This window comes from Eurosta solidaginis, chromosome 3 (assembly GCF_040869045.1).
Source record: "Eurosta solidaginis isolate ZX-2024a chromosome 3, ASM4086904v1, whole genome shotgun sequence".
NCBI classification, from domain to species: Eukaryota; Metazoa; Arthropoda; class Insecta; order Diptera; family Tephritidae; genus Eurosta; species Eurosta solidaginis.
Window position 1 is genome coordinate 147,018,892 of NC_090321.1, and position 12,749 is coordinate 147,031,640.

The following is a 12,749-nucleotide window of genomic DNA, read 5'->3' on the forward strand; positions in this document are numbered from 1 at the left end:
GTTTCTTACAATGGAAAATCTGCGTATTCCCTCGGCGAAGCTGTCAACCTCTTTGCTGATTTTTTCGGGGCGAATTTTGAGACTGGGACGTTTCTCACCGAGGAACTAGATACGGAAAATGACACCCCTATTAATTTTGGTCAATTGTCCCTGACTTTTGAAGATGTCATTTGTGGCATCTCGGTGATCAAGTCGTCAGTGCAAATGGATGTAGATGGTTTCTGTTCTTTTTGTATGATTTTAATAATCGGGGATTGCCCATATTGCTTTTTTAAATGTATGAAAACATTTATTTGAAGCAATTTTTTAATTTTATAATTTATTTAATAATTTGGGAAAAATTAAAACAACGTGACATCAGGACGGACAAGGCGACAGCTGTTTCGATTATACCTTGTAAATCTCTTCAAAGCCTTTTCTCCCGGGAGTGGGAGTCGAACTCGCACTCCTACGATAGTTGAAATGGTTATAAACGCATTCAGCTACGTCATGCCTGTTGTAAAGTCTTTCCCAATTGCCTTCTTTTTGCATATTTTAATCTTTTACACATTGCATACTTCGTATGCAATTATGTGTTAAAGCTATGCTTGGTACGGCGGTTTTCAAAGAAACTTTGGTTTTTGTTGCTGTTTTCGTTCTATTTATAGAACTACAACGATTAACCAATTTTGTCTGTTTGTATGATTTTAATAATCGGGGATTGCCCATATTGCTTTTTTAAATGTATGAAAACATTTATTTGAAGCAATTTTTTAATTTTATAATTTATTTAATAATTTGGGAACAATTTATAAAATTTATAAAAGTTTATAACCATTTCAACTATCGTAGGAGTGCGAGTTCGACTCCCACTCCCGGGAGAAAAGGCTTTGAAGAGATTTACAAGGTATAATCGAAACAGCTGTCGCCTTGTCCGTCCTGATGTCACGTTGTTTAAATTTTTCCCAAATTATTAAATAAATTATAAAAAATTAAAAAATTGCTTCAAATAAATGTTTTCATACATTTAAAAAAGCAATATGGGCAATCCCCGATTATTAAAATCATACAAACAGACAAAATTAGTTAATTCGTTGTAGTTCTATAAATAGAACGGAAACAGCAACAAAACCAAAGTTTCTTTGAAAACCGCCGTACCAAGCATAGCTTTAACACATAATTGCATACGAAGTATGCAATGTGTAAAAGATTAAAATATGCAAAAAGAAGGCAATTGGGAAAGACTTTACAACAGGCATGACGTAGCTGAATGCGTTTATAACCATTTCAACTATCGTAGGAGTGCGAGTTCGACTCCCACTCCCGGGAGAAAAGGCTTTGAAGAGATTTACAAGGTATAATCGAAACAGCTGTCGCCTTGTCCGTCCTGATGTCACGTTGTTTAAATTTTTCCCAAATTATTAAATAAATTATAAAATTAAAAAATTGCTTCAAATAAATGTTTTCATACATTTAAAAAAGCAATATGGGCAATCCCCGATTATTAAAATCATACAAACAGACAAAATTGGTTAATCGTTGTAGTTCTATAAATAGAACGAAAACAGCAACAAAAACCAAAGTTTCTTTGAAAACCGCTGTTCTTTTTTGTTTAAAAATATTGCAGCAGTTGCGTATCCAATCTTATTAATTATTAATAAATCTCTCAGGAATGGAGATTTCATAAACGCTTGGAAGGTAATGTCTATTACCCCGATATTCAAGAGTGGTAATAAAAGTAATGTTGCCAACTACCGTCCTATTTCTAAACTTTCCACTGTCTCGAAATTGTTTGAAATTGTAGTTAAGGATAAAATATTCTTCGCAGTAAAGACCTTGATTTCACCTAACCAGCATGGATTCATGCCTGGCAGATCAACTGTAACTAATCTAACAGTATTTTCTGAATACTGTATTTCTTCATTTAATAGGAGGGCGCAAGTTGATACTATCTATACCGATTTTTCGAAGGCTTTTGACAAAGTCAACCATTCATTACTAATATCTAAACTTGCTGGCTTCGGCTTCCATTCTAGTATGCTATCTTGGGTGAGATCTTACTTGGCAGATCGTAGCTGTGTTGTTGTGGTAGATGGTATTTCTTCGCGGTCGTTTACTGCCAATTCTGGTGTACCCCAAGGGAGTGGGTTGGGTCCCTTATTATTTGTTATCTTTATTAATGACATACGTCATTGTTTCAGTTATGCTGAATTCTTATTGTTTGCTGATGACTTGAAAATTTTTGCATCAATCACGACTCAATCTGAGTCCACTATGCTCCAAGCTGATCTTGATAACGTAATGGACTGGTGTAAACGGAATCGTCTGCTTTTAAATATAAGTAAATGTTTTAGTATTACCTTTGCTAAAACTCGAAATGTTCTTCCTGTTTCTTATCATATTGGGGACTCTACGCTGAGGGTTGTTGATGAAATATCAGATCTTGGTGTAGTCTTTGATGCGAAGTTTCTATTCCACAGTCAGATTAATTATGTCATAGCGAAGTCTTATTCCACACTCGCGTTCATTCGCCGTTTCAGTATGGATTTTAGTGATCCTTACACTTTAAAACTTTTATTTACAACCCTAGTGCGGTCTAAACTAGAATATGCTGTTTTCATTTGGAGGCCGTACCATGCCTGCCATATAGACCGACTTGAGCGTATTCAAAAAATATTTTTGCGATTTGCCCTCCGGTCTTTGCGTTTTCAGGACCCTGTTCCAACATACAGTTCTAGGTGTCTTTTAATTAACCTTAAATCTTTAGTGAGTAGAAGATCAATGCTTTCATTGACATTTTTATATGATATCATCAATGGGACGGTTGACTCGCCCTATCTTTTAGAACGTATACGGTTCAATGTACCATCGCGAACCCTTCGATGTCACGATTTTTTCTGGTTAGATAGATTTAGAACGACTTATGCTTCCAACTCTCCAATTGCTAGGGCAATGAGGGAGTTTAATTTGCTGTATTCTATAGATATTGATTTTGCATTAAATAAATTTAGGTTTAAACTGCTATTGAATGAAATTATTTGAATATTTTATATTTATTAGTTAAGATATATTAGTAAATAGTCTGTAAGGAGGTTCTGATTGTCCTAGACTATAATATGAATAAATAAATAAATAAATAAAGAAATAATCCTAAGTTTGCTGCGATATTTAGTACCGTTTGTAGTGTTGATGGAAATCTTGGATTGCTGCCGAGCGTGTTTTCAACTATAATTTTCACGTCGCTATTAATGATTTTATTAAGTAAGTATCAATGATTTAATCACTTTTAAACAGAATTTTTGGAATCAGTCGGGTATGTATGTGGTGAATACTTTCTTCAGGAGTAGGCAACCTCCCTTCTGCCAGCATGTTTCTTACAGGGGTTTTTTATGCGTGGATAGATGCTCCTGCGGCTTGATGATAGAGTGGACCAAATATGTTTAATGTATATTTTGGAGATTTCCCATAGAGGTTGAGCTCTAGAGTTGTGCTTTTTCGTTCATTTCATAGATTCGATTCTTTAGTTCTTTTTCTGATGAACGAACAAGTTGTTCTTTTTGTTCATCTGTTCTTTTTTGTTTTCAAGCAAATTTGTTCACTGCTGCTTGCACCTGCGAAAAACGCCAACAATTATAGATGAGGGTGTGTATGCAGCAATGCTTTGTGTAGGTATATTTAAATGTGTTATGAATAAATAAGTTAATATATATGTTTAATTAACTTCAAAAAAAGTTACAAATTTCGGAAGATCCAGGAAATTGAAAGAGTACAGACACAAATCGTAAATATGATCTTTTCAAGTTTAATAAATGTAATTAGTTTCTTACAAAAGATGTTTTTCATAATTAGTCCATACTTATATTGTTGTGGCAGTGCCACACACAAAGATGACCACACATATCTTTAGTGTAAGTGGCATCATCGACATTCGTGCTCAGAATTTCTGCGTATATTTGTATGAATTTACAATGTTCGCGGACGAGAAGTGAGAAGGAATAACATTAGATAAAACGAACTAAGGGAACAAATGAACTAAAAGAACAAATAGAACCGAAATCGAAGATCTAGTTCACTTGTTCAGTTAAGATACCCGGTCAATTGAACAAGTTCAGAACGAAACGACCCAACTCTATTGAGCCCATAGTCTATTTTATTTAAAATTAATGCCTTACTTATATAGATTAGAGTATTTATGTGTACGTGACATTTTTTATTAGAGAGATATGAGATCAGGTTTTCTCTGGCAGCTAATGTCTTTTTTAATTCTAGACAATGTTTTTTCCATCTATAGTTATTACAAAAAGTAATACCTAGTATTTTGAGATCTTTAACATTTTCTACATCAAAATTGTCTATTGAGATTTTTAGGTTGTTGAAATCGCATTTGCGTTTTCGGCATACGTGAAAGTTTTTAGTTTTGTTCAAAGATATTTTAGCTCCGGAATACTTGGGACCATTTCAAGATGTCTTTAGAGAGGTTTTCTAGTATGATTTTGGTTTCCCTAGCCTTTTCTTGCAGAGGATGTACAGATCATCTGCATAGAGACAGTGTTCCACGACGATGTTTGTTCTAATGATTTTCTTAATTTCGTTGAATGCAATAGAAACAAGTAAGGACGGGACTTCATACCTTCCATGAATGGGGCTGAACAATAATCTTACCCCGTTCGTAATCTCCAAATAATCGGATGTATAAGATAAGAAATATATAGGAACAGATGAAATAACTAAATGATTTTTAGGATAAATATAAAATAAACAAGTAAGGACGGGACTGTCTTCCGCTATGCCGAAGACTTCATACCTTTCATGAATGGGGCTGAACAATAATCTTATCCCGTTCGTAATCTCCGAATAATCGGATGTATAAGATAAGAAATATCTAGTGAACAGATCTACATACCTAAACGATTTTTAAGATAAATATAAAATAAAAAATAGGTAGGTACTTTGTGAGAGGATGCAAAGCTTCACGTTTTTTGTGACCTGCATGTAAAAACTATGACTACGAATCACGTATTTCAAAAATATATGACGTAAACGTAACTATTTGATGAAATTTAATGAATTTTGAAGCTTCTAGCCGTAAAAAAGGGGCAAAATTGACAGTTTATATGGGGTATATAATATATATACCACCGATGTCTATGGTTTTTTCAGACAACAATATATGCTATATACGTAAGCATTTTGTGAAATTTGAAGCTTCTAGCTGTTAAAATGGGGCAGAAATTGCGCAAAGTTTCTTATCTGAACAATCAGTTATTTGAGATATATAATATATATACCACCGATCTCAATGATTTTTTCAGACAACAATATATGCTATACACGTAAGCATTTGGTGAAATTTGAAGCTTCTAGCTGTTAAAATGAGGAAGAAATTGCGCAAAGTTTCTTATCTGAACAATCGGTTGTATGAGATATATACTATATACACCACCAGTCTCTATGATTTTTTCAGACAACAATATATGCTATACACGTAAACATTTGGTGAAATTTGAACATATCTAAACGATTTTTAAGATAAATATAAAATAAAAAATAGGTAGGTTCTTTGTGTGAGGATGCAAGCTTCACGTTTTTTGTGGTCTGCATGTAAAAACTATGACTACGAATCACGTATTTCAAAAATATATGACGTAAACGTAACTATTTGATGAAATTTGATGAATTTTTGAAGCTTCTAGCCGTAAAAAGGGGCAAAAATGAAAGTTTATATGAAGTATATAATATATATACCACCGATCTCTATGATTTTTTCATACAACAATATATGCTATATACGTAAGCATTTTGTGAAATTTGAAGCTTCTAGCTGTTAAAACGGGGCAGAAATTGCGCAAAGTTTCTTATCTGAACAATCGGTTGTATGAGATATATACTATGTATACCACCGATCTCAATGATTTTTTCAGACATCAATATATGCTATACACGTAAGCATTTGGTGAAATTTGAAGCTTATAGCTGTTAAAATGGGGTATAAATTGCGAAAAGTTTCTTATCTGAACAATCGGTTGTATGAGATATATACTATATATACAACCGATCTCTATGATTTTTTCAGACAACAATATATGCTATATACGTAAGTATTCGGTGAAATTTGAAGCTTCTAGCTGTTAAAATGGGGCTAAAATTTGCGAAAATATATATATATATACTATATATATATACTATATATACCACCATATATATACTATATATACCACCGATCTTTATAATTTTTTCAGACAACAATATATTCTATATATAGGGGCAGTAATTACGAAAAGTTCCTTATCTGAACAATCGGTTGTGGGGGATATATACTATATATACGACCGATCTTATCAATTTTTTCAGGCAACAATATGTGCAATATACGAAAGTATATGGTGAAGCTTGAAGCTTCAATCTGTTAAATTGGGTAAGATATTACAAAAATCCTCTTTTTCTGAAAAATCGGTTGTATGGAGGATATATGCTAAGTGGTCCGATCCGGTCGGTTCCGACAAATGTTTAATCGGACACCCAAATACACCCGCTCACCAAATTTTATCAAGATATCTCAAAAATTGAGGGACTAGTTTGCATACAAACAGACAGACGGACAGACGGACAGACGGACATGGCTAAATCAACTCAGCTCTTCAACCTGATTATTTCGGTATACTTAATGGTGGGTCTATCTATTTTCCTTTAAGGACTTACAATTTTCGGTTTCGTGACGAAATTAATATACCATTTCATTTTCATGAAAGGTATAAAAATAGGTAGGTACCTTGTGTGTGGATGCAAAGTTTCAGGTTTTTTGTGGTCTGCATGTAAAAACTATGACTACGAATCACGTATTTCAACAATGTATGACGTAAACGTAACTATTTGATGAAATTTGTGGTGTGATGGTAGCGTGCTCCGCCTACCACACCGTATGCCCTGGGTTCACACCCCGGGCAAAGCAACATCAAAATTTTAAAAATAATGTTTTTCAATTAGAAGAAAATTTTTCTAAGCGGGGTCGCCCCTCGGCAGTGTTTGGCAAGCGCTCCGGGTGTATTTCCGCCATGAAAAGCTCTCAGTGAAAACTCATCTGCCTTGGAGAAAATCAATAGGAGCACGACGCAAATTGGAAGAGAAGCTCGGCCTTAGATCTCTTCGGAGGTTATTGCGCCTTACATTTATTTTTTTTTATTTATGGGGTATATACTATTTATACCACCGATCTCTATCATTTTTTCAGACAACAATATACGCTATATACGTAATTAATTGGTGAAATTTTAAGCTTCTAGATGTTAAAATGTGGCAGAAATTGCGCAAATTTTCTTATCTGAATAATCGGTTGTATGAGATATATACTATATATCACCGATCTCAATGATTTTTTCAGACAACAATATATGCTATATACGTAAGCATTTGGTGAAATTTGAAGCCTCTAGCTGTTAAAATGGGGCTGAAATTGCGAAAATATATATGTATATATGGGGTATTCTATCCCATTTCGACCAATTTTGAACCCGACCCCTTTAGAATTGGCTGAAAGTTTTTCTTCTTTTTCTATCTTACGAAAGACGTTTTTCAGAATTTTTTCAAATTTTTTCATCCACCTCAAAAAAAGTTATGAATTTAAAAAAAAACACCGTTTTTGTTTTCAAAATGCTCTAACTTTTTCAAAAATTGACCGTTTGGGATTTTTTTTTTTAATTGGTTTTTGAATGTACTTTTCGGAAAAAATACTAAAAAATTTTTAAAGTTTTTTTTTTTTTAATTTTTCAGTTTGTCGAGATTTTAGAATTTCGCCGTTTTTTTTTCTCATAAAAAACTTCAATCAATTCTGCAATCATCCCCACTAATCCCGGAGTGGGCCGATATTTTTTTTTATTTAATTGAAAAAAAAATTAAAAAAAAACAGATCCCAAACGGTCAATTTTTGAAAAAGTTATTGCATTTTGAAAACAAAAACGGTGTCCAACTCAAAATAAGTTATGAATTTAAAAAAAAAAACCGTGTTTTTTTCAAAATGCTATAACTTTTTCAAAAATTGACCGTTTGGGATCTTTTTTTTTTAAATTTGTGTTTAAATGTACTTTTCGGAAAAAATACAAAAAAATGTTTAAAGTTTTTTTTTTCAATTAAATAAAAAAAAATATATATCGGCCCACTCCGGGATTAGCGGGGTGATTGCGGAATTGATTGAAGTTTTTTATGAGAAAAAAAATGGCGAAATTCGAATAATCTCGAAAAACTGAAAAATTAAAAAAAAACTTAAAAAATTTTTTTGTATTTTTTCCGAAAAGTACATTTAAAAACAAATTTAAAAAAAAAAGATCATAAACGGTCAATTTTTGAAAAAGTTATAGCATTTTGAAAACAAAAACGGTGTTTTTTAAAAATTCATAACTTTTTTTGAGTCGGATGAAAAAATTTGAAATAATTCTGAAAAACGTCTTTCGTAAGCTAGAAAAAGAAGAAAAACTTTCAGCCAATTCTAAAGGGGTCGGGCTCAAAATTGGTCGAAATGGGATGGAATACCCCATATATACCACCGATCTCTATGATTTTTTCAGACAACAATATACGCTATATACGTAAGCAATTGTTGAAATTTGAAGCTTATAGCTGTTAAAATGGGGTAGAAATTGCGAAAATTTCTTATCTGAACAATCGGTTGTATAAGATATATGTATACTATATATACCACGGTCTCTATGATTTTTTCAGACAACAATATATGCTATACACGTAAGCATTTGGTGAAATTTGAACATATCTAAACGATTTTTAAGATAAATATAAAATAAAAAGTAGGTAGGTACTTTGTGTGAGGATGCAAAGCTTCAAATTTTTTGTGGTCTGCATGTAAAAACTATGACTACGAATCACGTATTTCAACAATATATGACGTAAACGTAACTATTTGATGAAATTTCTTGAAATTTGAAGCTTCTAGCCGTAAAAAAGGGGCAAAAATGACAGTTTATATGGGGTATATAATATATATACTACCGATCTCAGTGATTTTTTCAGACAACAATATATGCTATATACGTAAGCATTTGGTGAAATTTGAAGCTGCTATCTGTTAAAATGGGGCAGAAATTGCGCAAAGTTTCTTATCTGAACAATCGGTTGTATGACATATATACTATGTATACCACCGATCTCAATGATTTTTTCAGACAACAATATATGCTATATACGTAAGCAAGCGGTGAAATTTGAAGCTTATAGCTGTTAAAATGGGGTAGAAATTGCGAAAAGTTTCTTATCTGAACAATCGGTTGTATGAGATATATACTATATATACCACCGACCTCTATGATTTTTTCAGACAACAATATATGCTATATACGTAAGCAGTTGGTGAAATTTGAAGCTTCTAGCTGTTAAAATGGGGCTGAAATTGCGAAAATATATATATATACTATATATACCACCATATATATACTATATATACCACCGATCTTTATGATTTTTTCAGACAACAATATATGCTATATAAGTAAACACTCGTTGGAATTTGAAGCCTCTAGCTCATAAAATAGGGCAGTAATTACGAAAAGTTTCTTATCTGAACAATCGGTTGTGGGGATATATACTATATATACGACCGATCTCATCAATGTTTTCAGACAACAATATGTGCAATATACGAAAGTATATGGTGAAGTTTGAAGCTTCAATCTGATAAATTGAGGAAGATATGACAAAAATCCTCTTTTTCTGAAAAATCGGTTGTATGGAGGATACATGCTATAGTGGTCCGATCAGGCCGGTTCCGACAATTGTCTAATCGGACAGCCAAATACACCTGCTCACCAAATTTTATCAAGATATCTCAAAAATTAAGGTACTAATTTGCATACAAACAGACAGACGGACATGGCTAAATCAACTCAGCTCTTCATCCTGATTATTTCGGTATACTTAATGGTGGGTCTATCTATTTTTCTTTAAAGACTTACAATTAATATACCATTTCATTCTCAGGAAAGGTATAAAAGTATGACAGGTAGGGGGTACCTTTGAGGGATTCCATTGTTAAGTGAATGAACAATAGATATTGTATTACCGATTCTAACTCTGAATCGTCTTTTCGATAAGAAAAATTTTACAAAAATTTTAGGGCCTATTCCCCATTGTTGTAAACAGTTAAGAATAATATGTGCTCCGATCCGATCAAATGCTTTTTCGAAGTCAACAAAAAGAATTGTTACATGGTGTCGTGCAGATAGTGCTTTGCTCACATAGTAGTCTATGTGAAGCAGAGCGTCTGCACAACCTTTGTTTGATTTAAGTGCTACTTGGGAAGGATCTATAAGATGTAATGTTCCTGTGAACCAAGTTATACTCTCGCTGAGTATATCGATTCTCTCGTTTGTATATTCCCGCTGTAAATTTATCTCTGCACACCGGCTTATGGCGAAAACTTCGGCTTGGAAGATGCTCAGATATTTTCCGAGTGGTAGGAACATTTTGGTTCGGGGCCCGAAGATTCGCGCTCCTATGCCCTTCGGTGTGTCATCGAGCCATCGGTGTACCATATTGTAGGGTGTTCCTGGTGAAGCGCTTCAATTCTGGAGGTGTCCAACGTACACTTGTTCCCCAGCTCTCTTTTGAAGCGCTTCTCAAACTTAATTAGCTTCCTCGTGTCATCACTGGGAAGTTGAATGAGTGGAATCTGCTCCTTCAGGTTCTCCATGTTTCGTGACTGATCACTTTGCCTCTTCTTAAGCAGCACATCTATTGCCGCCCTCGGGCATGGTCGCATAGCTCCCGTAATGTACATGCCTATCATGGCAAACGTCGGATGGGTTGCGGCGGGAGTTAACTCGATCCGCACTCGATTCACTTTCTTGCTAAAACGCTATCATTGAATCCGACGTATGCACTGCATTACAATACGTAAACTTTATTATCAATATAATCAGCTGTGCAATAATTTCAAAACACAAATAAATATTTGTTCAATGTGTAATATGGATTCAATAGCGTTTTATTTAGATTTCGATGAAAACACAAATAGCAATGCAAGACGAACCCGGAGGCAAGTGAGAGATAAAGCTGTTGAGGTACTCCGGTTACCTGGTGATGTGTAAGTTCACGAAGAATATATATTTAGAACAGTTGACGTTGGCAATTTATGTGTACTCCTTAGATTTGTTAAACAGTTCCGGCTCAATGAGTTAGCCTTTCAATATGTTCTGGATATATTAAAATTCATAACTTTTTTTGAGTCGGATGAAAAAATTTGAAATAATTCTGAAAAACGTCTTTCGTAAGCTAGAAAAAGAAGAAAAACTTTCAGCCAATTCTAAAGGGGTCGGGCTCAAAATTGGTCGAAATGGGATGGAATACCCCATATATACCACCGATCTCTATGATTTTTTCAGACAACAATATACGCTATATACGTAAGCAATTGTTGAAATTTGAAGCTTATAGCTGTTAAAATGGGGTAGAAATTGCGAAAATTTCTTATCTGAACAATCGGTTGTATAAGATATATGTATACTATATATACCACGGTCTCTATGATTTTTTCAGACAACAATATATGCTATACACGTAAGCATTTGGTGAAATTTGAACATATCTAAACGATTTTTAAGATAAATATAAAATAAAAAGTAGGTAGGTACTTTGTGTGAGGATGCAAAGCTTCAAATTTTTTGTGGTCTGCATGTAAAAACTATGACTACGAATCACGTATTTCAACAATATATGACGTAAACGTAACTATTTGATGAAATTTCTTGAAATTTGAAGCTTCTAGCCGTAAAAAAGGGGCAAAAATGACAGTTTATATGGGGTATATAATATATATACTACCGATCTCAGTGATTTTTTCAGACAACAATATATGCTATATACGTAAGCATTTGGTGAAATTTGAAGCTGCTATCTGTTAAAATGGGGCAGAAATTGCGCAAAGTTTCTTATCTGAACAATCGGTTGTATGACATATATACTATGTATACCACCGATCTCAATGATTTTTTCAGACAACAATATATGCTATATACGTAAGCAAGCGGTGAAATTTGAAGCTTATAGCTGTTAAAATGGGGTAGAAATTGCGAAAAGTTTCTTATCTGAACAATCGGTTGTATGAGATATATACTATATATACCACCGACCTCTATGATTTTTTCAGACAACAATATATGCTATATACGTAAGCAGTTGGTGAAATTTGAAGCTTCTAGCTGTTAAAATGGGGCTGAAATTGCGAAAATATATATATATACTATATATACCACCATATATATACTATATATACCACCGATCTTTATGATTTTTTCAGACAACAATATATGCTATATAAGTAAACACTCGTTGGAATTTGAAGCCTCTAGCTCATAAAATAGGGCAGTAATTACGAAAAGTTTCTTATCTGAACAATCGGTTGTGGGGATATATACTATATATACGACCGATCTCATCAATGTTTTCAGACAACAATATGTGCAATATACGAAAGTATATGGTGAAGTTTGAAGCTTCAATCTGATAAATTGAGGAAGATATGACAAAAATCCTCTTTTTCTGAAAAATCGGTTGTATGGAGGATACATGCTATAGTGGTCCGATCAGGCCGGTTCCGACAATTGTCTAATCGGACAGCCAAATACACCTGCTCACCAAATTTTATCAAGATATCTCAAAAATTAAGGTACTAATTTGCATACAAACAGACAGACGGACATGGCTAAATCAACTCAGCTCTTCATCCTGATTATTTCGGTATACTTAATGGTGGGTCTATCTATTTTTCT